The following is a 26,445-nucleotide window of genomic DNA, read 5'->3' as shown; positions in this document are numbered from 1 at the left end:
AGCTGTGCGTCTCTATCTAACCTAATAGGCTGGCCAAAGCCATCGATTTCAAGATCCTGGCCCAAGTCATGTTCTTTTAACCAAGTCTCAGTCAAAGCTATGACGCAAGCATTCTTAAACTCCGGTATGAATTTAACATTTGCCTGCAATTCGTCCACTTTGTTCCTTAATGATTGCATGTTTCCAAGGATGATCGAGGGAAGTGGCAGGCGGCGCAATCCAGCTCTGCGTAGCCTCCGTCGCACTCCTCCCCTCCGGCCACGCTTTCTCACCCGACCCGCTGCTGACACCCACGATTCGGCGACAGGCCCACGCCGTCTTCCGTATGCTCCACTGCCTCGCTCGTGGATCCTCACCCCCATTTCCGTCTGTCGATCGAGGCTAGCAGACCCGCACCTGCGAATCTCTGGTGGAATTTCATCGCAAAAAATCTGCGGGGCTGAACCATTGCATTGGATGAGGAAATCCCGGCTGTACTGCAGTTTATGAGACGAATTGGTTTGACGATGGTTCACAACAGTCCCAAGAGTAAGCATGCTCATAAGCAACGAGTTGAACAAATCCATGTTAATTCCTAAATATTGGAATACTCTTATATTCCCACAGATGTGATAGACAAGATACAAAAAAACATACGACAGATACGAACGCACACGGCTACTGCTGTATGTCGCCACCGCAAGGCAGCGCCATTGAGTTATTACTAAGGACATAAGAAATAAGAATCAAAGACACACTGAAACTGCGTTAGAACAGGTAAGTATATTTTGAGGAATGAATAAATAAAATAAAGAAATAGAAGAATGATAATGGGATAAGGCAGTAGAATTTCAAAACATTGTCACATAACCCAAAAGAGGAAAAATAATAAAATCAGGAAGACAGTAAAATTTTGCTCTGGACAAGTAAAAGTGTGACTTCTTTACACCTTCATCTACAACCCGAATTCCGGAAAAGTTGGGACGTTTTGTAAATTTGAATAAAATGAAAACTATAAGACTTTCAAATCGCATGAGCCAATATTTTATTCACAATAGAACATAGATAACATAACAATTTACACTTTTATCCACTAAATGAGCTCATTTCAAATTTGATGCCTGCTACAGGTCTCAAAATAGTTGGGACGGGGGCAACAAATGGTTGAAAAAGCAAGAAATTTAGAAAGGATTCAGGTGGGAGAACATCTAGCAACTAATTAAGTTCATTGATATCAGGTCTGTAACATGATTAGCTATAAAAGTGATGTCTTAGAGAGGTAGAGTCTCTCAGAAGTAAAGATGGGCAGAGGCTCTCCAATGTGTGAAAGAGTGCGTAAAAAGATTGTGGAACACTTTAAAAACAATGTTCCTCAACGTCACATTGCAAAAGCTTTGCAGATCTCATCATCTACAGTGCACATCATCATCAAAAGATTCAGAGAAACTGTTGAAATCTCTGTGCGTAAGGGACAAGGACGAAGACCTCACTCTAAAAAACGTTGGGTTATTTTGTGTACCCAATAGCTGGGTTAAATATATTGGGTCGTTCTGTTGGGTTATTCGGAACATTTATTTGGTTGTTTCTATAACAACGCAGCCCGTTGGGTTAAAATTCAAATTTCAACGGTTGACCACCACAGCTGACAGAAGATACACGGGTGAGTTAATATTACACTATACAGTATGCATATTGTAGCCTACGTTATTTTTATTTTTTCGTTATAACGTGACTTTAAGCTCTTACATAGTATTATTGCCGTTTTTCCGGTCTTAATGTCCAGCCAATTATTTCCATGTTTATATCTCCCCTGTAGCCTATGACTGCTTTTTGTCCGCTATCTGCGACTAACGACACCAATATCGCCATATAGCCAGCCAATTTCTTAGTACTACTCGGTTGTGATACTCTTCCTTACTTTCTATGGTCTTTCCAATACTTTTTGGGAAAGTTATTCATATTTTCAGATATTAACCGACGCGCTCGGCTTCAAGACCCAGCGGAAGCCTGGTCCATCCATCCAGTGTCGCAGTCACTTACAGGAAGAAGGTATGCTGTGTTATAGGTCTACATTGTAGCGCAAATGTTTACTTGAGCTATCCCAACTACAGTGTGAATTTAAAATACTACAAAGTGTTAAACTAGGGTGACCATACGTCCTCTTTTCCCGGACATGTCCTTTTTTCGGACCTAAAGAAAATGCGTCCGGACGGGACGCAATTCATTGTGTTCTTTTTTTTATTGCTTTAAAAAAAAGTGTTATCTAGACAACTCTATAAAGATTAAAAGTTATAAAAGATAACTATGACTCAATAAGATAGTAAGTTATTACAATAGTCAGTTGAGTTACATAACACTTTTCAGATCGCCACATGCCCATTAAATAAAATGACGGTTGGTTGAGACTTTATTCCTTTATAATAGGCTAACATTACTTATTACTTATTAAATGACACATAGCAGTAAAAGGACATTTTAAATGCAGGTCATTTACCACAATACATGGCCATTGCAGAAGCGCATACTGTAAAATTACAGCTCCTGTGATTTTACAGTGAATTTATAGTAGGTTGGTGACAATTCGGCTTTATTTTTGTAACTTATATGTTTTTTTTACACAGGATTCTATGGATTCATAAGGGAAAAGCTTCAGAAGTGGAACCTTGAAACATTAATCGACAGATTTGCAGGTGAGAGATAATGTAGCAAGTCTGAAAAAGGAAACCCTGTCTCAGTTGCTTACCCTCCTCACAATTAAAAAATGTCATCACTAATATAGTGAAACCTTTTTAATTTGACTTAATGAAAAGCAGAACTTATGCCTATTTTTTGTATTAGTTTTTTTACAACAATAAATCCAGAAATCAGAACATTTTCATACAGAAAGGAAAGCCTTGAGTCACAAATGCATTTTGGGACATGCTTTCTCTCACTCACACACACACACACACACACACACACACACACACACACACACACACACACACACACACACACACACACACACACACACACACACACAGACAGGTGTGACTGCAAGAGTGCATTTGTATAGAACAGCCACAAATGCATATAAAGGGGTGAGACCTAACAGCCACACAAACACAAATCCAGGTGCACACACATACACAACTTAATTTCTGCTTATTGATTGGTGTTGGTTTTATATACACATTTTTTATATATTTTTTAATTTAAAATTAATTATCTTTTGCAAGACCGAAAAGAGAGCCTTGGATCTTCTTCCTATTCAGACTAACATTTCTTCTGGTGAGAAAATCCTGCACAACAGCTCTGTACTTTCATGTCAAGTTATAATATTTTGTCTATAATATAATGCACTTGTTTAAAGATTAATCCATTGTTCTTTCTGTTTTATGTAAAGACACTCTTGGAGATGTTGCTTTAAAAACCCTGCCAGCTATCCTTCCTCCATTGCCACACAAAACAGGCTGCAAGATGGTTCGGCCCTCTTACCATGAGGCAAAACAAGCATTTGTTGATTTACAGCCTGTAGGTAATAATTTATGACAACACATTTGGGGTAATATTTGATTCATTTGTGCATATTTACCATTTAAAATTTATATTTAAAGGTTGGAACAAACATCATCCAGTATTTGGAGGAGGAGGAGCAACGGAGGCAATTCCCTCATGTCCTGCAGCTTGGGGATAAATTCAACTGCTCACAAGCCTTCGTCATTGTGGGAGGAACGGCACTAGAGCAAGACAGCCTTTTACAAGCTGTGGATACATGCTTTAAATTATTTTATGTTTTAGACATTGAGTATCCAAAGCCTGCGGCAGCTGTTTGGCAGTTTCTACAACACACAATATTTCACGAGTTCACACTTACATACAATTAAAGGGAATAAAGTATAATGCGTATTTGTCGTGCTGTCCGGGGGGAGGGCTCCGAGCTCCGAATTCGGCCCGAACCCAGAGTACTCCCCCCGTATGTAAAGTGGTTTAGGACTAGAAGAGTGGAGAAGGGGTGGTGGAGGGACGCTGCTAAACTGTCAGAGAAATGAGGTGAGACTGCTGAGTCTATATATACACGTTTTTAATCATGATTGCTGAGTGCTCTCCACCCGTGTTAATTATCTGAACGTGCTTCTCCCGAACTTTGTTAATAAAACATCATATTCTGTGCCAGGAGGAGTTCCATCAACTCATTGTTGCCTACTTTGGCAGTTTATAATTGGATAAGCTGGACAAGCTTTGGTTTGTTTTGTTTGTGTATTTGTATTCCATGTTTCTTAGAACTTAAAACATAATTGTAATTGTAATTAAATTAATTTTAGCATTCTGTGGCTGGAGCTGTTCCCTCAACACACTGTCGCCTTATGAGGCAGTTTATAATTGCATTACTTCTATTTATTTATTTATTGAAAGAATTTCTTATTTTAAGGAAGTAAATTAAAGCAATTGCAAACAATAACTTAATGAAAATGTTTACAACTTGTAATGTTTACAACTGTTTATTTGTGTTTTTGTGATCCATGTTTCTTAGAACTTAAAACATAACTCTAAATTAATTAATTTTAACATTAATATTCTGTGCCTGGAGGTGTTCCCTTCAACACGTTGCCTTATGAGGCAGTTTATAATTGCATTACTTTTTTTTTTTTTATTTATTGAAACAATTGCAACAATAACTTTTGAATGCAATGTCTAATTGAATGTAAATAAAGCATTTTTAATATAAGTTGTGAGTGAGTGAGTTATTTTCATGGAAATAATAGTAATTATAATTAATATTAATAATAGGTTGATTAAAGCATTTTGGCCAAATAACCCAACAGATTCGTTTTTGTAACCCAATTTATTGGGTAATACTAGTTACCTAATTTATTGGGTTAAAATAACCCAACAATAGGTCGGTGCTATATCAACCCACCATTGGGTTAGCTGTTGGGTCGTTTTTAACCCAACTTTTTTAAGTGAGCTTTATTGGATGCCCGTGGTCTTCAGGCCCTCAGACGACACTGCATCACTCATCGTGTGAATGATTGTGTGAATGACATTACTAAATGGGCCCAGGAACACTTCCAGAAACCACTGTCGGTAAACACAATCCGCCGTGCCATCTGCACATGCCAACTAAAGCTCTAACATGCAAAAAGGAAGCCATATGTGAACATGGTCCAGAAGCGCCGTCGTGTCCTGTGGGCCAAGGCTCATTTAAAATGGACTATTTCAAAGTGGAAAAGTATTCTATGGTCCGACGAGTCCAAATTTGACATTCTTGTTGGAAATCACGGACGCCGTGTCCTCCGGGCAAAAGAAGAGGGAGACCTTCCATCGTGTTATCAGCGTTCAGTTCAAAAGCCAGCATCTCTGATGGTATGGGGGTGCATAAGTGCATACGGTATGGGCAGCTTGCATGTTTTGGAAGGCACTATGAATGCTGAAAGCTATATAAAGGTTTTAGAGCAACATATGCTCCCATCCAGACGACGTCTATTTCAGGGAAGGCCTTGTGTATTTCAGCAGGACAATGCAAAACCTCATACTGCAGCTATTACAACTGCATGGCTACATCGTAGAAGAGTCCGGGTGTTGAATTGGCCTGATCTTTCACCTATAGAGAACATTTGGCGCATCATTAAACGAAAAATTTGTCAAAGACGACCACGAACACTTCAGCAGCTGGAAACCTATAAGGCAAGAATGGGACCAAATTCCAACACCAAAACTCCAGACACTCATAAACTCGATGCCCAGACGTCTTCAAACTGTTTTGAAAAGAAGAGGAGATGTTACACCATGGTAAACGTGCCCCCGTCCCAACTATTTTGAGACCTGTAGCAGGCATCAAATTTGAAATGAGCTCATTTAGTGGATAAAAGTGTAAAATTTCTCCGTTTAAACATTTGTTATGTTATCTATGTTCTATTGTGAATAAAATATTGGCTCATGTGATTTGAAAGTCTTATAGTTTTCATTTTATTAAAATTTAAAAAACGTCCCAACTTTTCCGGAATTCGGGTTGTATATAGAGTTATTTCCTATTTAGGTTCAAGCTAATAAATTTAACTAATTTATTTTCCTTTTATTTTTATATATATATATATATATAATAAAGCTAATTTTTACCTATTTATACGACTGTTCCTAATTAACCTATTTAGTGCAAAGAATAATTCAATTTTAGCTACAATTCTTCCAACCTATTACCCTTTGAATTCTCCTTTCAACTCTCGTTCTTCAGAAACAAAATAGGAAAAATGCAAAAATACAATATTCAATCAGATAAATTAAAGGGAAATAATTAAAATAAATACAACACAAGAGGACTTAAAAAAAACACAAAAAAAACAGTGAAAATGAAATCACACTAAATCCAATTTAGTGCTCGCTCAACCAACAGTTTCAATATATCTCAGGCATGGGCGTAGGTTTGGTCTCAGCTTTAGATTAAACTGGGAAGGGTCATAAAACTTGCATGTTGTTATCCTAGGTTTACTGCTTCTATTGTTCTCAATTGTAAGTCGCTTTGGATAAAAAGTGTCTGCTAAATGAATAAATGTAAATCTGTTGTGGTTTGATGCTGTCTTTCCTGCATACAAAATGGTTAATTAAATCTGTTGTCTATGGCTAGCAAGTTTAACCTTCCTACCAGATATTGTTATTTGGATATTATCAATCAAATAATGATTCATTATATTTGAATAACCAATAGTGTTAACTTTTGCCTTTTTAACATTGCCAACATGTTTTTCCAGCACATGTGTCTAGCAAGTAGGCTACACTACAAATACATTACATAAACAGAATGTAGAAACGATAAATGTCTCAGATGATCCACTGTTTATGACTGCAAGTTAAGTTCTAAGTTAAGGTAGGCTAATTAACATTCAGTGACTTGCTAATCTCATTCTAGCATGATAGTGCGACTTCTATGAGTCTATCCGTGCTGCACACCCCTAATTAATGCTCCTAACCTTGAAAGATTGCAGAAGCTAGGTTTAACTGTAACAATATCCTGGGTAACCAGGATCACCAGTATTTTCCACAGTAGAATCTGCATTTGAAAGCCTGGTCAGTCACTACTAACGTTACTGCTAGTTATTTGTGTGGCTAGTTATTTTTGCCTACTTACACTCTGCTTTATGAAAAAGCTTCGTATGTCCCCTTTCTTCTTCTTGGGTGACATAGCTGATCTACAAAGTACAAAAAGGGGCAAAAAACGGAATATTAAAATGTTTTACTCTGGCCTTTGTATATGGCAGGCAGAGAGACAGCCCTGGTAACTTACCGTCGGCGTCGTCACGCGCGCGCACACACACACACACACACCACCCGCTCGCTGCCAGTGAGTGCAAGCAGTAGTCCCGGCCCGCGCGTGTAGCCTGCCTGTCAGATACCCCGCCGCCAATCAAATTACGGCGTATCTTGTACTGTAGTCGCCCTGGCCGTTGTCAATCGATCCAAATATCAGCGCAAAGATCAAAATAGCAGTTCAAAGGAGCTTGCTAAATATTGGTGGGGACAAATTTGTCACCTCAAAATATTGATTGGGACTAGTACCTAGCGTCCCCCCCTAAACCTACGCCCTTGAGTCTTCAAGATGCACTTCCGTTTCAACAGCATTTCATTAACAACAGTTTATGCATTGCTGATCACTGTCACCAATCACAACAGCTAATCAGACTCGTTTAAACTGCACAGAAGAGTTTTGTTCACTGACTCATAAATGCTCTCGTTATAAAAAACAAAACCCTTGTGAAAAAGAAGTGTGCTTAATTGTATTGATAGCGTACTTTTTGTGTGCTTAAACTAATAAAAGTATACTTTTTGAAAAGTGTACTTGCAGATAATATAATATAATTAAAATTAAAGACCACTTAAGTGTACTTAAAGGGAATACACTTTAATGACAATATTTATTAACTCACTTAAGTGCACTTTTTACAAATGCACTTTGTAATAATATCTAATTAAGTTTAACTTAAAGTAAGTACACTTTCATTACAATATTTATAAACACACTTAATTGCACTTTTAAAAATGCACTTTGTAATAATATGTAATTAATTTTAACTTAAAGTAAGTACACTTTCATGACAATATTTCTAAACACACTTAAGTGTACTTTTTAAAAATGCACTTTGTAATAATGTCTAATTAAGTTTTACTTAAAGAAAGTACACTTTCATGATCATATTTGTAAACACACTTAAGTGCACTTTTTACAAATGCACTTTGTAATAATATCTAATTAAGCTTAACTTAAAGTACACTTTCATTACAATATTTCTAAACACACTTAAGTGCATGTTTTAAAACAATCACTTTTTAATTGTGTCTACTTAAGTTTTACTTAAACATACATTTTAAATAATTATGATTTATAGTGTTTTAAATTGATTAAAGTTACAAGTTATTAAATGAAATTTATTTTGATGTATTGACTAATATACTAAATAAAATAATAATTTTAATGGAAAACATGGAAAGTAATTCACTTTAATTTCAACTCAAGTGTGTTGTCCAAAAATAATTTGTTCATGTATTTTAAATGTGTTTAGTCTATAATATATACTGTGTGCATTAATATTGAACAAAAATATTGACTTTTAGTTAGGTGAAAGAGTAAAGTTTTGTGAACTTACAGAGTCTAACAACACAATGAGTTAGAACAAATTCAACTTAAACAGAAAAAACTGAAATAAAAATATACTCGATACGAACATGGTGTTTAATGCGCATGCGCCAGAAATACTACGTCATGATGACGCAGTACTTCACTAGAGTTTGAAAAATGCGCTGTTATGTTTCTGTAATGGCGGTGCATGAGGAAACTGAAGCTTCCCAAACAAGAAGAGAACAAAAGAAGAGAACAAAAGGAGCGCCACGTTTGGCTGTTTGCAGATGAGATGTTATACCCTACTGCAAATAATCAGTCAAGTAAGTATATCTTGATGCTTTCTTTATTGAAATTTTTTCACCGCAGTTGATATTGCGATTAAGAGTGCTTTTTAATCGCAGATAGTAACGTTATACGCAATAGATTCGGGAGGTAAATTAATCATGTTTCCAATAATTTATCTATGATTGCATTCAAATAATAGGCTTGTTTGAGATGTGCCTTGCCTCGCCTGAAATGTAGTCGAGAGTAGGCGGCTGCAGTGAGAGGAGGAGTGAAAAAAGCGCAGGCAAGCCGGACAGATCGCTCTTCTCGCAGTGGATCTGACACCTGTGAGATCAAAGGCGGATATCGCGGGATTCACGGGATTCACACTCGTGCACGGTGTTGCTAATAAACTGGATGTATTTTAAGTTTTGTTGCTTGAATATGAAAATAAATATAATGAACAAGACACTCAAATTACTTATTTAATTCCATTTTAAATAGGCCTATATGTTTATGAATCATTTTTTTTCTTTACAGATATGTGTTTTTATTTTTAATAAAAAAAAAAAAATACATCAAATAGATCGCACTGTCTGAGAGTTTGGGGATATCCACACATAGGCGTCATTTACGGGGGGGGGGACGGGTGGGACATGTCCCCACCACTTTTTGCCAGGGTCGATATTGTCCCCACCACTTTTGAAACATCTCGCGTCACGGATGTACCAATACAAATAAAAAATCTCTAGTTAACTAGCAGCATTCGTTTAATTCATTTGTTAAATAAGAGGCGATCTAGCGCTGAAATGTGTTGTCTTCACTCGGACGCGCGCTTCAATCCGTTGCAGAGATTCTATTCGTTCCAGAGAAATCACAATTCAAAATGCACACAAACGTGTCCCTGCTTCTGAGGGTTCTAATCCGCACTCGTATAGTTTTTTTTCCCCCTCATCAAAACCGATAATGTTTATCAGTGATAAAGTATATCAAGATTCTTGATATACAATTATCGGTTTTGATGTGGGGAAAAAAACTATACGAGTGCGGATTAGAACCCTCAACCTCCGACACGCTTGGCAAAAATTCTGCCACTGGACCATTACAGTACATACGCATCTCAGGCGGATCTATATATATATATTCACGTAAAAATTCACGATACTAACAACATTATATTAGATCTTAATATAATATTAAATTTAAACCCAAAGTACCATCACATTTTTGGTCGGACATCATCACATCTTTGTATACATTTTTATTTATTTAAATCAGTAAGCTACAGGACATCGGCGTCTTTCAAACCATGACCTGCGCGAAAGAGAAAAAAGAATGAACGCGTCATTGTACCCAGCACTTTTGAAAATGCCCTTCCGAATGCGTCTCTGCCCCCCCCACATTTCAAACCAAACTGACGCCCATGTATCCACACATAATATATACACATAAAACATGATATTAGAGTTTTAAAATCAAACATTTTAAAAGAGAACAATACATCACGGTTGTTTAAACCAATGAGAATTAAGCTGTGCCGTCAGCAAGTCGTTTCCCATCATGCTTTTGATCAGCGCAGTCGGTGGAGAGCAACTGCGCGCGACTGCAGAATCCGACACGTGCGCCTTGCGGTCGCGAGACTTTTTTGACTCACGTCAGCATGACATCAGAGCAAGGCGGACCGCACTCGGACACATTTCTAACCGGCATGTATGGCGTTATATATGTGCCTCATTCCTGAGCGAGTAATTGTAAGTTTTGAGCACAGAGAACTATATTTTGCAAGCAGATTGCATTATATTTTGAACAGAAATTAACAATCGCAAAAAAAAAAAATTCGTTTGAGCAAAGAAAAAACGATTCCGTGCTCAATAAATGTATTTGCTATTATCCATATTAACGTGCAATAATAACTCCTCTCACGCAGTTTACTCAGGTGCTCTCTCACAAACTTATTCTCTGCGCTCCAGTCAAGTCCCTCTCTCTCTCTCTCAACCTCTTAATTCTGTGCGCGCTCAACTCTTGACACACGCGCGCTCAACTCTTGACACACGCGCGCTCAACTCTTGATACACACGCGCGCTCAACTCTTGACACACACGCGCGCTCAACTCTTGACACACACGCGCGCTCAACTCTTGACACACGCGCGCTCAACTCTTGACACACACGCGCGCTCAACTCTTGACACACGCGCGCTCAACTCTTGATACACACGCGCGCTCAACTCTTGACACACACGCGCGCTCAACTTGCAACAGCGTTACAAGTGTGCCACAAAAGTAACCAATCGGAAAATTAAAGGTCAATTGTGATTGGCTGTTGGTCTCCAATCACCACGCAGCACAAAGAAGAAGAAAAAGGAATTTTATGGATAGATGTCTTCTCTAGTATGGAATGCCAAAGCTGACTTAATTAAAAATAAATAAATACATAAATAAATAAATATACGAAGAAATGCAAAAAAGCAAAAATACATAAATAAATATACAAAGAAATGTAAAAAAAAAATACAAATAAATGAGTATTTATACTTTTATTTCCTTATTTATGTATAATTGTATTTTTTCACACATTTTTTATTTATACATTTATTTATTTCCACTTTTATTTATTTCCACATTTATATATTGTATTGTATTATATAAATTGATTTCCAGGGGCGATCAGCATCATATACTGCATGTCCAGTTCTTAATATTAATCGATAAACTACTCAGTTATTATAATAATAAGGCACTATGGCTGTTATCAGTAAAATAAAATTAACAAAAGTCATTAAGTCATTAAAAGTCAAAATCTTAATACAGAGGAGAATGTTTTTTACACTGCAATTACAATTGCATAAAAGTCGTTATGAGATTAATGTTAAAAATAAAACATTTGAATATAGAAATATGAAATGATGGAATCAATTAAATTGTATGTTTAAATATGAAACTAAAACAGCCAGTAGGTGGCGGTAAGTCACTGTCTTAAACAAGTGAGTCATATCATTAATTCAGACCGATTCATTAAAATACTGAACTTCGGGGAAAAAAACACCACGTGTTATGTTCAACTGTACAGCTCAGGTATCAAAATTATGGCGGGGCGACGTGGCACCAACATTAATAAAAAATGTCAGCATTTAAAAATGCTGTAAAAAAAGCCCATGTATGAGATCATTTTATTCCCGAACTGAATGAATCAGTATTTGAATGAATCGGTCTGAATTAATGATATGACTCACTCGTTTAAGACAGTGACTTACCGCCACCTACTGGCTGTTTTAGTTTCATATTTAAACATACAATTTAATTGATTCCATCATTTCATATTTCTATATTCAAATGTTTTATTTTTAACATTAATCTCATTACGACTTTTATGCAATTGTAATTGCAGTGTAAAAACATTCTCCTCTGTATTAAGATTTTGACTTTTAATGACTTAATGACTTTGGTCAATTTTATTTTACTGATAACAGCCATAGTGCCTTATTATTATAATAACTGAGTAGTTTATCGATTAATATTAAGAACTGGACATGCAGTATATGATGCTGATCGCCCCTGGAAATCAATTTATATAATACAATACAATATATAAATGTGGAAATAAATAAAAGTGGAAATAAATAAATGTAATAAAAAATGTGTGAAAAAAATACAATTATACATAAATAAGGAAATAAAAGTATAAATACACATTTATTTGTATTTTTTTTTACATTTCTTTGTATATTTATTTATGTATTTTTGCTTTTTTGCATTTCTTCGTATATTTATTTATGTATTTATTTATTTTTAATTAAGTCAGCTTTGGCATTCCATACTAGAGAAGACATCTATCCGTAAAATTCCTTTTTCTTCTTCTTTGTGCTGCGTGGTGATTGGAGACCAACAGCCAATCACAATTGACCTTTAATTTTCCGATTGGTTGATTTTGTGGCACACTTGTAACGCTGTTGCAAGTTGAGCGCGCGTGTGTGTCAAGAGTTGAGCGCGCGCGTGTGTCAAGAGTTGAGCGCGCGTGTGTCAAGAGTTGAGCGCGCGTGTGTATCAAGAGTTGAGCGCGCGTATGGCAAGCCAAGTATGGTGTATCAAGAGTTGAGCGCGCGTGTGTCAAGAGTTGAGCGCGCGCGTGTGTCAAGAGTTGAGCGCGCGTGTGTGTCAAGAGTTGAGCGCGCGTGTGTCAAGAGTTGAGCGCGCACAGAATTAAGAGGTTGAGAGAGAGAGAGAGGGACTTGACTGGAGCGCAGAGAATAAGTTTGTGAGAGAGCACCTGAGTAAACTGTGTGAGAGGGGTTATTATTGCACGTTAATATGGATAATAGCAAATACATTTATTGAGCACGGAATCGTTTTTTCTTTGCTCAAACGAATTTTTTTTTTTGCGATTGTTAATTTCTGTTCAAAATATAATGCAATCTGCTTGCAAAATATAGTTCTCTGTGCTCAAAACTTACAATTACTCGCTCAGGAATGAGGCACATATCGCTGATCACCGGTGATCGGTTCTGCGCAGATTTTGCTCATCTCAAACAAGCCTAATGTCTTACATCGTAATGTGCTCGGGTGTGTGGGCGTGTTCGAGGAATTTGTCTACTGAAATGTGTTTTTTTTTTAAATATATTTATTCATTTATTTATTTTTACTAAACCGACTTTTTAAATAATTTTAAACAAACTAAATGAGTATGACTTAAAGTTAAATTTGTATGCTGAATGCTGATCCAATATTGTAACTCTCGAAGACATTTATATATTAATCAATCTTAACCACCATACATATTTAAAATATCACCCACCTCTAGAAATAATGCTTGTAACGTTAATGTATTTAATTTCGTTTTGCATTTGAAGAGTGAGTTGTTCAGTTACTATTTGTTTTGGAATATGTAATATTTTTGTGCTTATCTGGATTAAACATTCATTTTGCAGGATCAGTTCACATTTGTTATTGGAGATACAGGGCAAGCGGTGTGGAATCACAGACCTGTATTGATGAGGTGATGTTACAAGATTTATTATGAATTTTTGCCCAGCCAGCACAGCTCTATCAAGCTAAAACACTGCTATCAAGTCCCTAACTATCCCTATAGCTTTTAATGCTTTGAATCTTTTCCATTTGCAAGTAATACATTCCCACCTGTGCATTTACATATGCCCCTATAATCATCATATATTTTACAGGTAACAAACCAAATGAAGAAGGCTGCCGCATTACTGTGTCAACCGTGGTAAATACAGGAACATCCTTCATGAAGATACTAAGATGCAAGCTTAAAATTCAAGATTACCTTTCTCAATTTGCATGGGTCTTGGGTTTGCATGGGTCATTAACCTATATTTGTGTAATTGATAAAGTTGTAGGATTGAAAATAATCCAAGATTTGAAATGAACAAAGACATATGCTTTACTGTGTTCCACCCCTTCTTTCAACCACAAGGACCATTTGGAGTTCCCAAAGGCATAGAGGAGTTACATGCTGGGTCTGATAGTGATCAAGGCCTGTAGGCCAAGATGTTTGTACTTTGGGGGTCTATGAATTGTCACACCTTTAGAACAATGGGGGAAGTGTAATTATCTGATTGGTCAGTTTGAATGTCTCACATTTGGGTTTTAGTCACATGGTCAGGGAAAGGATAAAACAAGACTGTAACTGTTGCTCTGCCCTTTTTTATGCTCTGGCGCTCTCTGGGTCCCTCTTGGGACTCTCTCTCTCTCTCTTTACCTCCTCTGCTATTTCTCTCTCTATCTGTCTCTCTCTCTTTCTATCTATCTCTCAGGTAACATTTTACATACATGCTGGGTACAATTAATTATATACTGTAAGTTAACATCATCTCATACATCTATTTTGTAGGTATTTTAAGTGTAACCATAACCATATTTTTTCATTAAACCTTTTCAATTACAAATAATGTGCTAAATGGTTTTGATTTGGTATTGACTTTGAAGTGCTACCTATTGCAATACAATATTGTCACTCATATAGCAACGCTCTCCCACATATGAAGCTATTGTAACTGCGCTTATTTCCGTCGTTGGTATAAGTGGCAGTGGGTGGAATAGACAAGAAATGTACAGTTTTCTACCATCTTGCTGATAACGTTTCTTTAGTCATTCGGCAGTCTTGCAGCTTGAACCCCTGCAGGAAATCCACCCTTACAAAGTTATGTTTAATTCCTTTTAAAGTAGCAAAATAAATGTTCTCTATTTTTAATGACTTTAAGCCCAGTGTCAGTGAAGATGGCGTGGTCAGTGCAATCCTGGTGTTTGTGGGAAATAGAGGAACCTTGCCCAGCTTTCTACTACGGTGTGACCCTGATGAGGTAATTCATCACATCACACATTCATCAACAGTTAGCAGTCAAAAGTTTACGTACACCTTGCAGAATAAACTGCTTCATCAGGGTAGTACTAAATAAAAAGACAACATATACATTTTTGTGTTCCCTCTTATTGCTAAAATAAAGACTAAAATACTGCAAGGTGTATATAAACTTTAACGGGAAAATATCTATCACTTTCATTCATTTGAGCCAAATATAATAATGGACTGGATATGTTTTATAAACAAATGTTTTCCTTCACTTTTTTTTTCCCTCAAGGTATTTTTTCTGACTTTCCTGCCTCTTTGGAACAAATCCATTCACATTTACTTTGGAGAGCACCGGGACATTGACATAAACAGCACTTTCCAATTACTTCAAAACATTTGGTGACAAATGATTTTGGTTTTCTTGTTTTTGTGCCTTTAGATTTCTTCAGTTTTAGTTTTTTTGTTTTTAGACAAACTTGAAAAGGTTTAAGAGCTAAAATTAACAAGGTTCGGTAACACTTTAATTAGGTCTCATTTGTTAATATTAGTTTATGTATTAGCCAACATGATCTAAAAATGTGCATATTTTTACAGTATTTATGAATCTTTGTTAATATTAGTTAATTAAAATATAGTTTGTTAAAGTTAGTTAATACAATTTATAGTCATTGTTCATGCGAGTTCACGGTGCATTATAATTTTAATACACAACTTTTGAATATAATAATGCATTATTAAATGTTTAAATTAACATTAACTAAGACTAATAAATGCTTAAAGTATTATTCATTCTTAGTTCATGTTAACTGAAGGAGTTAACTAATAATACCTTTTTGTAAAGCATTACCCGTTTGAATCTTAGTGTTCACATTTTGCAGTAGAACGTCACATCACATTTTGTTTGTATTAATTCATGGGTTGTGTGTTTGATGTACTGTGTGTTTGCTTCTAAAATGATGTTTGTACTGGTAATCCCTAGGTTATGGGGACCAAATTACCCCAAAAGTATAGTAATACCAGTAAATTACATGGAAAGAATCTTATAAATCATACAGAATGATGTTTTCTGAAAATGTAAAAACACAATAATGTTTTCTGTGATGATAGGTTTAGGTTTAGGTACCTTTGTATGAGGGAGAACATGATTGTGCATATAAGCATCATTCCCTCCAGACTCTTTCTAAATGAGAGTTAAAGGGATAGTTCACTTTAAAATGATAATTCTGTCATCATATACTAACCCTCAACTTACACTTAAGTGATCTTATGAATCACTGACAACTCTTAAATAACTGGTTTGTAAATAATGCTATACTTAATTTAGAAATTATTAATTGATCATTAACAAAGTATGAAAATATAATTATTAAACACATTACAGATATGCTTATAAATCAAGAAAAAGCATTTATAGCTGTATTTATAAACTTCTTATTAATGTCTATTAATGCTTTATAAATGATGAATTAACTGTTAACTCATGCTTAACTAATGATTAATAGTGTGCAGTTATTATAAAGTGTTACCTTTCTTTCTTCTGCTGAACACAACGAAGATATTTTGAAGAATGTCAGTAACCAAACAGTTAACTGGTCCCATTGACTTCAATAGTAGGAAACATAATACCATGGAAGTCAATGGGACCAGTTAACTATTTGGTTACTGACATTTTTCAAAATATCTTCGTTGTGTTCAGCAGAAGAAAAATTCATACAGGTTTGAAACAACTTGAGGGTGAGTATATGATGACAGAATGTGTCATATGTGTCAAAGTGAACTATCCCTTTAAAGTGTTGTAACTGTTTATGTATAGTGTTTCTTGGGTTTTTTTCTTGTGCACCAACAGAAAGGTTTTTATGTATTTATTTTAGAGATTGTTTTGTCAGTAAATGTAGAGGGTTTTAAATTGAATTTGTGTTGATTGTAGCTAGGTTAAGACTTTTTTTTTTTTGTCCAAATTTGAAAATATTTGCAACTATTTTTTTTTTTAATTACAAATGTATTTAATTATACAATAGTGTACATGTATATTACATTAAAGTATATTTTAGTTCACAGTTGTAAGGCTGACTAATTTGATCCAATGCCGGCATTCAAATTAGCGGTGAAGGTCTCAACGCGCGTTCCGTCTCTTCCAATGGCAAAGGGATATTTAATTAAATGTAATACTTTTTGTCTTATGTTCTAACTCGTTTCATCTGACTCCATAGAATGAAAGTGTTTTAATGATATCTGTGCATCGTTAAATATACGTTAATGTTTGACTGTTCCTTTTAACTCCAATGAAAATAAAGTCAAAGTCTGTTAGAATAATCAAATATAACAATTTATTATGTCAGGTAAATGTATTTTAACAATTCCATAATCAATTGAAAGATAATCAATGCAAATCATCAAATGTTTTAGGATTAGAGATATAGATGCAAACCCAACATGAACTACATGAGCTAAACCTCATGGGCTATCTGAAATACAGAAAAAGCCCTGATCTTCCAGTTGCATTTCCTTATATACCATGACCTCATTTCATATGTAAGTTCCAGTGGAAATTTACTGGTAGGTAACCATTTGCTTAGTTGTAATTTGCATTCAAACAAAAGGCCAGAAGGTGTTAACTCCGAGACAAACCCTTCTGTGTGAAGGATATTTCTATATTCTTAATAACCTTATTACCTTTTGTTTTACTTCTTTTGGAATGAGACACTCGTACCAGCCACCCTGAGACCTTTAAAATGATACTAAACACAATCTTTAATGATACTCATTCACATTAAAACCATACATATATTCTTATGTGAGTTTCAGGTGATCTGCAAGAGTGGGGGGAAGCTGTGTGTGTGTGTGTGTGTGTGTGTGTGTGTGTGAGAGAGAGAGTTGTTCACATGTTAATTTGCAAGCAAGGTCCTTTGTCTTCGGAGACCAGTGGTCAGATAATTTCTCTTTAACCAGTTTTCCAGTCTTACACAGTAATTGCTTGTCAGTATATTTGGAAGTACACTTTTACCATATTTCAAAGTTCATATACAAATGTATTAAAATCCCACTTAATTTGTTCCAAAAAATCACTCTTAATATCAACTAATAGCATTTAATTTGAGCTTAATCTGTGATACATTTGAAATCAATTACATATAATATGCAATAAGTTTGTCGAAAACATTACACTTAATTCACATTTATTGTTAACTGACATTAAAGTACATTTTAGTTTACATTAATTGCTTGTCAGTGCATTGTGTAGTGTACTTTAAATACATTTTAAATAGACTAGAAGCAATTATGAAAGTAAATATAAAGTTGTATTAAAGTCCCACTTAAGTGGTACCAAAAAATCACTCTTAATGACAACTTATTGCATTTTATTTGAACTTAATATGTGATATATTTGAAATCAATTACACTTAATGTGCATTCAATGCGGCGAAAACATTGCATTTAATTCACACTTAAGTGTATTGTTAACTGACATTATAGTATATTTTAAATCACATTAATTGCGTGTCATTATATTGTGTAGTGCACTTTAAATATATTTTAAATGCACTCGAAGCAATTATTAAAGTAAATATAAAGTTGTATTAAAGTACCAATTAAGTTGTACCAAAAAATCACTCTTAATGACAACTTATTGCATTTTATTTGAACTTAATATATGATATATTTTAAATTAATTATACTTAATGTGCATTCAGTGTGGCCAAAAAATTGCATTTAAATTCACACTTAAGTGTATACCTTTAAAGTATATTATTTGTGTAATAAGTACACTTTATAAAAGTACACTAAAGTGCACTTTTTTTTCACAAGGGAAATCCTACCTGTTGGCTTTCAGCATGCACTTATTTAGCTGCTGTCGCATCAATTGACATGCCATCTCCTTTTCCCTCTTTCTTTTTCTATTTTTAGCCCCCCAGCATTTTGTTTTATCCATCTTTTTCGACGACAACTCACTACTCGTACCTGCTCGCTCAGCTCAGCGCTGCCGCTCAGTGTGTGTTATATGTGTGTTATTATTAGTCCTTCAGCAGCTCCTCTATGAGAACTGAACAGTATGACAACATGTTATAGCGCACCATATCGGTGAAAAGAGGCAAGGCAAGTTTATTTATATAGCACATTTCATACACAATGGTAATTCAAAGTGCTTTACATAGAAGAAATTAAAATAATCAAAACAAGAAAGAATAATTAAAAGAGCGCTCTTCTTAGAGAGACTTCCGATGATGTGATTGTGTTAAATTTGCCAGCATTGTTTGTCAGTGTGAAAGGTAGTTTTATGAATAGAGTTAGTGCAAGGAGAGAGAATATACAGTTTGTACAGTATAAAAACATCACATCTATGAAGAGTCCCCACAAAGATAGTAAACCAGACATGTGTGGACCAATGTTTAATAATTAAAGTTAGATACATACATGATAAGAAGACCTTCTAAATATAACCTTTTAGTTGAGTTTCAGGATGATATTCAACTAATACAGAGCAACAACATTTTAAACAATACAATAACAATTTGTGCAAAAACAAATATAGACATCCTGTACAAGAATAAATGTAACTAAAAACAAAAATGTGAGCAATTGTTCCGTATGAGCTCTAACAAAAGTTCAAGTAGATATGATGTTTGATCATCGTTTTTTTGGGACATTTTCATACACAGACTCCGTCTTCGATTTCTGAAAGGAAACAAACTCAGTCAGGAAACTGCTGATGCAACAGGCAATAAGAACACAAACTTTTGTTTCTCTGTGAAAAGCTTAATCTACAAATACTGACAATTTTGTTTTGAAAAACTACTACTACAGATCAGATGCTAACATGGAGCTGCAAGAGGAAATGACATCAACCATGACTTTTCAAACAGTTTAAATCATCAAACAGTTTCAGTTCTGCAGGATTGTCATGACAGCCTGTGCTGAGAATAACTGTCTTTCACACAACAGCAAAGACACTTGTTGCAGAACGTCTACAAAGAAACCAATGTCTGCTAAAGTTGCATCAGATAATGATAAACCGCAGAGACGCTCCAGCTCGAGGACACACTTCAGCAGAGGTGACATGAGCAATAATTCTGTGACCTACTTTCTCTACAATGAAAATATAATGGTATAAAACCTGCTTTTAGGCTATTTAAAAATAACACACCACATAGCCTACAACAAGTGATTTTAAAGATGCGTCATGATGCAACTCACACTAACTGACTGCAACTTCTTGCAACTTCTTACCTGTTGTTGTGTTGTTGGTTTACTCAATGCTGAATCAGTTTTGTCTTTCTCCTGGGTCTCGACTGCATTAACAATAATCACAGACATGTTAAAACGACAGTTTCAAAATGAGATATTTATACAGAATAATTGCTTGCTCTCCTGACCTGTTTTTCTACATTTCTTGCAGATGCAGAAGATCACGACGACAGCAACAATCATCAGAGATCCAGCAGCAGACACAGCAGAGATCAACACAATGAACAATAACGGTAGGCCTTGATCTGTAATAGACATAATGAGCCATTAGTGTGAGTGAGTCTGTCCGTCTGACCTACAGCGGACACTATGTTAGAAGTTTACAGTTTATTTTCATAGACCCTTCCGTCGAAGAAAGCAGGACAGAAGCGGTCAAAGGTGGACAAAAGAGACAGAGTAAAACTCCAGGTTTAAACGGGAATGTGTCTTCCTAATAGCTTGTGATATTTTGCATAAGCCATACGCAGAATTATATTATATAATATTATACATAATGTAGAAGTAGAGTAGTTTGCCATTGCAAGAGGTTAGGGAAATTGGTCTCCAGTCAGATTTTTCATTCGGACTGGCAACCATTGTAACTGGGCATATATTACACTGTGTCTACACCAGATGCGACAGTTGTCACGGCACACATCAGAAATAGAAGATGACATCAGTTTACTGTCGGTAATTTCTTGTCGTGCTGCATCCACTGTAGACAGCATCACTGATTATAATGGGTTATATTTACTTTTGCCGTGTTGCTCCGCTCGCGTCTGGTGTAGACCATGGTGGCCACTTTCATCTTGTTGGTAAAGTATCTGCTTGATAGGAGGTGTTGATCAAATGTGTTTTAAAGTCTCATATATATATATATATATCATCAGGGCCACTTGCTATCTGTGTGTCTAATCTCAGAAGGGCTTGTTTTATCTGTCCTATACTTAAGTTTATGCACTTTTGTTGGTTTCAAAACATCATCAATGTAACTTGATAGATCAGCTTAATTAATCAATGTCAATATCACCACCATCATACCTGCACATGTGTGACAGAGTGTGTTGATGTCCAGATGTGTGGTCTGGTTGCTGATGGGATTGTTCAGCACACAGCTGTAGGTGTTTTTATCCTGATATTCCACCTCCAGAGGTAGAGAGAGACTGATGCTGAGATCACACACACTGATGCTGGACAATACACTCATTCCTGCGTACCAGGAGAGAGTCGCATCACTCACATTCACAGCTGAACACACCAGTGAACAATTTGATGATGATCATGATGATGATGATGAACAATCTCTGGTAATGTTAGGAGTTACAAGGGGAGCTGGAAAACGTGACAGAATAATTAGAAATATGGATAAATCTAAATATCTTGAGTGTAGTGTGTTGATGATCTGAGTGTACACTATATTGCCAAAAGTATTAGGATACCCCTCCAAATCATTGAATTCATGTGTTCCAGTCACTTCCATGGTCAAATCCTATACTCCAGCGCGTCTACACATCTATGACGGCCGAGTCTAACCCTATACTCTAGCGCGTCTACATATCGACGGCGGCTGAGCCTAATAACCCTAACTTGCTGCCCAGCTAACCAACAGACTTCAGACAATGCCTTTGAATATGCTTTAAACACGGCCAGAGGATCTCAGACAAATTTCAGAGAGAATCCCACCAGAAAACACGGATACAACAGTTTTTATAGAATAGGGGTATGGCAACAATGCCATGATGCATTACATAATTTCCCCACAATTTGATTGATTTTTATAGACAAACTCTTCTGTTACCAGGTAGAACCAAACTCTGTTTTTGGTTTCAAGTTTAGACATCTGTCTAGATCCATTTCCTACTTAGTTTAATATTCAGTTATCCTCACAATTGCAACGAAAATGTAATTTCTATTTGCCCCTCAAAAAAACAAAAATCTGGTTAGAGTGAGTGAATGGTATGAAAGCTTGTTTCCGCCATGGAATACAATTTTTGCCAAAGATAATTCTGACCTTGCAATTATGAATTTTTGTTCTTTTAATTATGACTTTCCCCCGCAATTGCGAAAGTCCGATTCTGCTGGGGTAAAAAGACTGACTTTTTTTAGTCAGAACTGCGAGGTCATATCTTGCAATTGAGAAAAAAAAAGTCTGAATTGTGAGATAAATAGTCGCAATTACCTTTTTTATCTTTTATTAAGTGGCGGAAACAAGCTTCCATAAAATGGGGCCAATCTGTAAACGTTAAAATACAACTTCTGAAGTTTCCTTTATTTGCTCCAAATTATAATCCATCCATTATAAGTGTGTCACCATAACCTCCAAATGAGGGATGAGTATAAAAATGTTTTTTTGTGTTTAACAACACAATGATAAAAATGCTGTCGGTTGAGCTTAACTTGTGAACTTACTTTAACTATGCGAAGGACTAGACAAAGGATATTTCTACTCACCATAGACAGAAACACTGAATATTTTTGATGTCAGTTTTGCTCCATTTATCTCTAGTTTATAAACTCCAGCATGTTCAGTTGTGGTGTTTGTGATGGTCAGAGATCCAGTTTGATCGTCCAGCTTCAGTCTGTCTCTGAATCTCCCATCAGGAACATCATCAAATGTGGTGAAGATTCGGTTACCAATGCTGATTTTAGCTATAAGAGACTTTTTAGCTCCAAATTTCCACAGGATGTCGTCGTCTTCATGTATTTCAGTAAGATCAGAGTTGAGAGTGACGGAATCTCCCTCCATCACTGACACTGATTCACTAAACACATCTAATGAACAAACAAGAACAGATTAAGATTTGTGTTTACAAAGCCTCAAGTCAGCTGTTAATTTCTTTTTGACAAATTTTAGGCTAAGGGGATTTTTAGAGTTTGCTTAATATGTCCACTAACAAGCCTTAAAATCAATTTAAACCACCAAAAAGTGACACTTTTTGAGCCTGCAATGAGTTTATTCAGTAGGCCTATAGATATTTCCAGTATTTCCTGACTTAATGTTTAAAAAACACTTTTAAAGGCCTGCAAATCACAATTTTGAAATGTTGTGGCAGTGATTGACTGCAAATCAGATCACACGCAATTTCTGTTCTGAAATATTAAGCAATAAAAATGTTTTATAACTTACCGATCAGATGGCACCAGCACAAACAGAACAAAACAAGAACGTGAAACATATTCTTCAGTTCAGTTTCTGATGTACAGTAAGACTATCTGCTGGAAACACTCAAGCTGGTGTGAATCCTCCCACGACTGAGTGTAGCCCACCCTAGTTCACACATTCTGAACGCCCCTCATATAGCCTGTGGTGGCATTATAAAAACTTCTGGCTCATAATAGTGGAAAATATATATTTTTTATCATTCATATGTAGTTGTCTATTGTGTGAATCGTCTTGAATTGTATGGGTAGAAGGAGCTTAATGACCTTAAAATGGTTTTATAATTCAATTGAATTATGGGGTGATCAATTATATCAATGTATGTAAAAAAACAACTGAAAAGATAAAACTGTTTGCTATTTCACGCTGCCAGTTTTACTGAGGTGTGACATTAGCAGCTTAACTTCTGAGTAAAACTGAAACAGTCAAAGAGTCACAGTTCAGAGGTCAAACTGATTGATTCTAACCCATCATGCATCATTGATAAACAAGGATTAAATATATCTATAATATATTTAATACAAGGATTTTTGCTGCCTGGCAATATTTTGTTAAAAAAATGTCACACATTAATTTGATTGTTCAATCCACTTAAATGTGTAAAATGTTAGGTTAACTTTATATTTAGTTGGGACTACAGTATGAGTCATTAATTGCATAACTAACTAGATAGTGAATTTAGTTTCCAGCATGCTTTACTTACTGCATTAGGCGAGTACACGTTCAATTCAAATGTTATTTTATGTGTTTAACTATATGTGTCAGGGTTCTGTCACTTCTGTCTAGTGTATTTCTTGGTTTTGTGACAGAGCCCTGACACTCTTTCCTGTTTTGTCTTGTCTGTGTTACTTATTTCATTTGCTTTCATGTCATGTTTTGTCTTGTGCTGTGTTGCATGCAGCTTGTGTTTTCACTAGATGTGTGCTTTCAACTTGTCATGGTTTGTGTGAATACGTGGCTTATGAGTGTTCTCATTGGCTGTGTGTACAAGTCTCGTTTTCCCGTCATTGTCTAGCCCCTCCCATCTTGTTACCTGATTATTGATTAATTTGCCCCACCTGTCCTCCCTCGTTACCTGCTTTGTTTGCTCTCCCTATTTATTTTCAGTCCTGTGCTGGTTCTTCGTTTTATGTTCAACATCCATGTCCATGTCCATGTCCATGTCCATGTCCATGTCCATGTCCATTACAATGAATACATTTGCTAGTTGTATTCAGAGTGTGTAGTTACATCATCTACCAGCAGGTGATAGTTGGAGAGAGATTATAGACATAATCTGTTGTCTCTTGTTGGGATGCTCCTCTTCCCTTGTGTCTTCCTGGACAACTGGGATAAAGCTTTAAGCTAAAATCAAGTCCTCAATTACACAATAAGTGTTACAGTGAATATATAACTTTGCAGTGGTCTCGCACTTTCTTGTTCGTGTCTCTGAAAGCTAATGTTTAAATTCCAGATAATTAATGTCCATAACCTAAAAATAAAAATTAAAAAAATATTACATGCTAAATTATACCATACAGTTATAAATGTAAGAATTATAGTTTCTAATAGTTTTAGTAAACATAAAAAAAAAAATAGAAAACTACAACATTCATAAGAAGCACTTATGTCAGGAATATTACAATAATATTCAAATATTTACAGATGGATCAAATAATTCAGACTCTGGGCATACAGCAGCAGAGGTTTACATTCCTTATTTTAAATATTTGAAAAGAGAATCACAGATCGTGTTTCAGTATATTATATATAGCAGAAATAATTGGAATTTTAATGACACTTAAATGGGTTGAAGAAGTTCATCACTGATTTGCTCAGATTCACATGTAGCTTGACATTTGTTTAAACATTAGTTTAAATAGTGGAAAGTCAACATCCAGGCAGGATATCTTGTAAGAAATACTACAATATAAATATTCAGAATAAGAGTAAACATTTCCTTGCTATGGGGGCAGCACATGTGGGGTATGGCAATGAGGAGGAAGATAAATTAGCAAAGACATAAAATAGGATCAAGTTGGGGTTGAGAGAAATACATATGGACGCAGAAAGGAAGATTCCATAATATCTAGGGTTCGATTAGGGCACACATCCCTTAATAACTTTCTCATAAGGAAACAATGTAGCTTGGCAGAAACAGTTGAGCATGTGTTGATTCATTGCACAGAATTATAACAGAGAATTTTTTTTTTTTCAATGGTTTATAGTGCTGAAGCCTACTGACTGAGGTATGGGTTGGAGCTATCTAAGGGAAACACGATTAAACAGAATATAGCCTAGAATAATTTATTTTCTGTTTTATTTGCATGATTATATTTTTTAATATTACTTTACTCTGTCAATGCTTCATACTCCTCTCCAGTTGGTGTCGGTAAATGCAGTGTAATTGTGAAACCCCACAGAATCAAAGTTGCTTTCACTTCCGCAAGCGGGCGGAAAAAGCGCGGAAGGTGTAACTCAGAGAAACACACACTTCTATGTTTCAAAGTTTGCATTCATTTCTTGGACAAAAATATGAAAATGAAACGTTTCTTTATTTTGTTTTGCATTTGGTTCGACCATGGTAAGATACGCCTATGTTTCTTCCGGTGTTCTATAGCCGCTATTTGCAGTCGGCTATCCGCATAAAACAGTTATGTTTGCCGTTGTAAAAGTTATGTTTTTAGTCAGAACAGTCCCAGAAACGGAACAGTCCCAGAAACCTGTCAGAGACATTAGTAAGCGTGAAATGTGTTTTGACTGTGTCGAATATTTGTTGTTACAGCTATTACGTGTGTTGTGAAAAGGCCTGAGGTTTTACTAAAGTGTAAACTGGGGGTGGACGACGCCATTCTCTATCTGCTCCATCAGTCTTTTTCGTACCTGGAAAGGGGTGGCAACGCTGTGAGAATCATGTTTTTTGATTTCTCCAGCGCAT

At 35.7% G+C, this 26,445-nt stretch overlaps 1 protein-coding gene and 1 long non-coding RNA gene across 2 annotated transcripts in view; one reads left to right on the top strand and one right to left on the bottom strand.

The window, feature by feature from the left end:
* The window catches only part of LOC130087017 (uncharacterized), a 96,118-nt gene that overhangs the window by 65,220 nt on the left and 4,453 nt on the right, over positions 1-26,445 (top strand). The gene's annotated exons all lie outside the window — the stretch shown is intronic.
* On the bottom strand, positions 19,734-20,586 carry LOC130086949 (uncharacterized). Its single transcript, XR_008807286.1, has 3 exons — positions 20,518-20,586; positions 20,372-20,433; positions 19,734-19,819 (listed from the first exon to the last, which is right to left on the bottom strand). It is a non-coding gene; the product is annotated as an uncharacterized LOC130086949 (long non-coding RNA).

Source organism: Rhinichthys klamathensis, unplaced genomic scaffold, assembly GCF_029890125.1.
Source record: "Rhinichthys klamathensis goyatoka isolate OS25496 unplaced genomic scaffold, OSU_Roscu_1.1 h1tg000103l_1, whole genome shotgun sequence".
In the NCBI taxonomy this organism is placed as follows: domain Eukaryota; kingdom Metazoa; phylum Chordata; class Actinopteri; order Cypriniformes; family Leuciscidae; genus Rhinichthys; species Rhinichthys klamathensis.
The sequence above is the reverse complement of the archived record's forward strand: the minus strand, read 5'-3'. Positions and strand labels throughout refer to the sequence as shown.